Source organism: Coenobita brevimanus, chromosome 70 (assembly GCF_032717465.1).
Source record: "Coenobita brevimanus isolate Jiangsu-jjx chromosome 70, ASM3271746v2, whole genome shotgun sequence".
Lineage (NCBI taxonomy): Eukaryota > Metazoa > Arthropoda > Malacostraca > Decapoda > Coenobitidae > Coenobita > Coenobita brevimanus.
In genome coordinates this window covers 41,207,625-41,211,482 of record NC_137023.1, presented here as the reverse complement: position 1 = coordinate 41,211,482, position 3,858 = coordinate 41,207,625, and positions in this window count along the sequence as shown.

Sequence of the window (3,858 nt, the reverse complement as noted above, 5' to 3'; positions counted from 1 at the left end):
TACCCTTAAATTCTCTATGGCACTTCCCCATCCCAGTATCTAGTGTGAGTGTAAACCAGAAATAGAATCAATTGCCAAAGTTCCTTTGCTATTGGAAAATATTTAATTCAAATTGTTAATACTTACCCATTCCCAGTATTATCATAACTCTGTTCTGGCCCATCGCAAGTCACTCCCCTCGTCCCCCCTCCCCCCCTGTGAGACTCACTCCCCACACCGCACGCGCGCCTATATTCACTGTACCCTTAATACACTAGACTTAATTGTGTTGGCATTAGTATCAGTTAAGCCAGTATCCTGTGAGATATGCACATCCTAGATAAGGTTTTATTTCTTTGCCACATATTGTGTTGTAATATCTGCTGACTGTGTCCTGTGTCTGACTGTGGTAATATACGTGTAAAGGTTATTGCCTGAAGTTTTTGTGTCCTGCCTCTCTTTATTGCACTAAGCTCCGGTCTCGAAAGAGGACCCCGCTCCACGTTAGGTGTTCTAGGAACGAGAAGTCGAGCCTATTTTCACCTAGCATTACAACTCCTAAGCTACGTCTATGACTAACGGGTGGAGACAGGGATGGTAAGAAAAAAAAATGCAGTATAGTGCCACGGAGGGTGACCTAACACCCCCAGAAGGAGCCCACCGAGGAGCATCTACAGCATGCCGGGACAAAGGCCGACAACGATTCGTCCGCCCGTGATGCGCGCCCCTGTGACCCGAAACTCGCCCGCCACCACCATAGCAGGAATACAAGACTACCTCCCGGGCGAGCCGACCACAACCAACCATGGGGTGGAGCTGTTACTCCAGCTCCAATCAGCACCCCTGAGACCGCCGGTAGCCGCTCAACCTCCTACAGGAGACAGACTGCAGCCACTCTGGAGGAAAACAGGAGACGGCCTGTAGCCGCTCCCGCCTTCATCAGGAGACGGCCTGTAACCGCTCTGAAGGTGCCCCTACCGAAACGGCCTGTAGCCGCTCGACCCTCCTAAAGGAGACGACCTGCAGCCCCTCTGGAGAAAAACAGGAGACGGCCTGTAGCTGCTCCCGCCGTCATCAGGAGACGGCCTGTAGCCGCTCTGAAGGTGCCCCTAACGAGATGGATTGTAGCCACTCAACCCTCCTACACGAGACGGCCTGCAGCCCACTCCAGAGGTGAACAGGAGATGGCCTGTAGCTGCTCCCGCCTTCGTCAGGAGACAGCCTGTAGCCGCTCTGAAGGTGCCCCTCGAGAGACAGCCCGTAGCTGCTCAACCCTCCTGCAGGAGACGCCTATAGCCACTCCAGAGGGAATCAGGAGACGGCCTACAGCTGCTCTGAAGGTGCCCGAGTTGGCCTGTAGCTGCTCCCTCTCCCAGGCCACGGCCAGTAGCCGGGCCCTATGGCAGGAGACGGCTGGTAGCCGCTCCTCCATCAGGTGCTGACTCCTGTTCACCAACCTATGACCCCAGATGGAGCCCCCAGCCTGGAGGAGTACTGGAGAGGCCCTGTGACTTCCACCGGGCTCTTCTCCCTGCAGCCATATCCGGAGAGGACTTGCCTGATGGACCCTGATGTAGGCCGACGCCGCAGCCCCCTCCTGACAGCATCTCCAAACACCAGGGACCACAGCCCTCGGGCCCTCCAGACCGCCCCCAGGACCCCCGGGCGGGACATCCTACACCCAGATGCCGGAGATCTTCGTCCTCCATCAGGCACCTGAGCAAGAAGTTCAGGCAGCTATACGGCCCAGCCCCGATGGTCGGACTCCCGCCCAAGCCCCGAAAGTGCGGGACCCTTCGCCACCAGCAGCCCCAAACGAGAGAGGACGCCTTCTACGCGTGGTCCCGTGGCCCCTGAACATGGAGGCCCCCGGCGGAACCCAGCTCCGTCAGTAGTGAGGCTGAGTCATCTCCGCCGCCCTTGTACCTGACCGCCACAACGCCCAGACCCGAAAAGAGTGACAGTGAAAGAACATTGGCTGTGACCCAGTGAAGTGAAGGCAGGGCAGTGAATTAATAGTATAAAGGAAGTCCGAGAGAAAGGCATCAGTGACAATATAAAAGAGTGGTGGAGTAAGTAAAAGTGACTGTGAAACCGTGAACACGGCAAGGCAGTGAAATATGGGTCTATCACAGTGAATACGCTACCAGCTAATAACGCCGCATCATACTAAGATCATACACAGACCCCAATGTTAAAACAACCATTACCAACAGTGAAACAGTCCCACCCACTCCACCATTATATAGAACTTGGACTTCCTGCAGTAATAGTATAAAACTCCTCTGCCCTAAGTGCTATTCACCTTAACCGTCCTTGACCTGAGTAGTATCCTGCACGATACTAATAACCCATATCTAGACCTAAGAATTATAATTGTCCAGTATATCTGTATTCGTTACATCTACCCGTTCCACTGTAGAATTTAGTAATACACATGGAAGGTTGTTGCCTTGAGTTTTTGTGTCCTGCCTCTCTCCTATTTGTCTGAGCTCTGGTATAGAAAGAGAACCCAGCTGCACACTAGGCGTTAGAGGGACGGGAAGCCGACCCTAAAACACCTAGCATTACAAAAACCAAAGTGAAGGGCGAAGAGAATGAAAAAAACAATAAATAGGGCGAGGATGAGCAACAAATTAGAGGGAGTGAATGACGAAGAGGAAAGTTAAAGGAAGACGGCTGGAAAAATAGGGATGTGGGTGAAGGGGACGAGGATAGTCGAGAGGGCTGAATCAACAGGAGAGAGGGAAAGGGCGAGACTACTCCAGAGGTACTGCTAAATACTACTAAAAAACCCGGGACCCCAACACGAAAGATCTATCGCAGTTCCGGCTCAAAGGGCGGCAGGAGAAAATATGTGCAGCCACCCCCGAGTAGAGGGGATATGAATACCCTCCTACCCCTGGAAAAGGAATCCAGGGCTTGGTAACATAATCTTGTTGTTCCGACTGTCTCGGGTCCTTCTAACTTCACCGCTAGATCCACTCCGGCCACAAATCACACTACCCTATCGCCAGACTAAGGGGGAGGCAGAGCCAGACATCGGGCTCCCATTTTTCCGGAGCGAGGGTCGTAGCCTATCTCCCCCTTAGCCTTATTGCCATTAATTCACCACACTACAACACCCGTACAGACGTAGAGTTAATCCCGACCCCCTTCTTTTTCCAGAGAATACCGCGGCGGCGAGTGTGTCCTGTTCGGGACATCTCCCTCCAGATTTTCCGTCCCCAATTCCCCTTGACCCCAATTGACTATTTCCTACAAATAGATCTCACGATCTCGGATGTAAAGCTGTGTATAAGGCTAGTGAAATAATTAATCTTTCGCCTAGCCATGTGGAGTTTCTGTGTTTACCCTAGGTGTATGGGATCGAGTCCTGCTGTGTTGTTCCTCAATGTTTAGAAGAACCCCACTGGACTAGTTTAACAATTATTAAATATGCGGTAATAACAAGCTGGCGGCGCAACTGCCAGGGTATTTATGCTGTCGGGAGTGGTACCGTACTGTTAAAGGTGGTGTGATAAAAAAAAAAATAATAATAAAAAAAAAGGAAAGGAAACCGTGAAGGGATGGAAAATGGAGAGCGGGAAGAGTAAGGGATTCAAAGGAGTATGATAAGTCACGGAAGAGAGAGAGAGAGAGAGAGAGAAAAGTGAGGAGCATGTAAGCGAAAGGAAAACTGGGACGAAAATGGAAGAGGAGGGAAGAAAAAGAGTACAAAGGACTATAAAGGACAACAAACAGCAACAGACCTGTTGGTCCTTTCGTGGTTGTTTGGTATAGGGAAGGTTGTAACTAACAAATCTATTCTACCAGTTAAGGACAAGAAGGCTCGCCCCCACCCACCAAACCCTACACCCGAAACCGACAGAAAATGAT